Source organism: Cicer arietinum, chromosome 2 (genome assembly GCF_000331145.2).
Source record: "Cicer arietinum cultivar CDC Frontier isolate Library 1 chromosome 2, Cicar.CDCFrontier_v2.0, whole genome shotgun sequence".
NCBI lineage: Eukaryota > Viridiplantae > Streptophyta > Magnoliopsida > Fabales > Fabaceae > Cicer > Cicer arietinum.
Window position 1 is genome coordinate 9,496,053 of NC_021161.2, and position 804 is coordinate 9,496,856.

Consider the following 804-nt stretch of genomic DNA (forward strand, 5'->3'; position numbering starts at 1 on the left):
GAGGGTGTATTTTTTTTCAAAAGAGATTAAAATAAAACAGAGAAAAACAAATAAGGAAATACCTTTTGATAAATAATTGAGTCATTATAATTTACAAGCAGCGGAAAAGTTTCTCAAAATATGAATCCAAAATATTTACACATCAAAAGTTGGTACATGTAACCCATCAAAAATAACATGTCAAGCTGACAATATTAGTATAGATACAGTCTTCCATTTTAAAATAAATACAATTCAAAAGAAGGACATTTGTTCCCTCTATGTCAACCTAATCTGATCATTCTCCAAAACAAACTAAACGCCCTGAGTGATCTCCACGCGTCCCGTGAGATCCTCCTAACATAGCTCGAGTCAAGCATTCCCATCTACATTCCCATCCGTAGGGTACGAACCGGTAGGATCGTCCTGACTCTCATCTGAGGGCAAAGCCCAGATTTCCACAATAGTTGTAAAGGGTCACCAACCGAAATTAACAATTAACACATAACATTTAAGTTTTTAAATGCACAAAATAACCTTTCAACTTAGCATGCACCTTAAAAGGATTTTCCATATACGAAAAGTTCATATAATGCTTGCCAATTAAAAATGAAATCAAAATAAAGTTCTCAATCCATCAAGTAATACATAACTAACCAAGACATTGATAAATCAATTGAGCAATCTGTTATCTAACTCAAAATAAGAATTTCTACTAAGCCAATCGATTTCCAAATCGATTTCCTGAAGGTTTTTAGTGAAATTTGAACTCTGGGCTTAATTCAATCGATTAGGAAATCGATTGAATGAATAACTGAGCCCCTG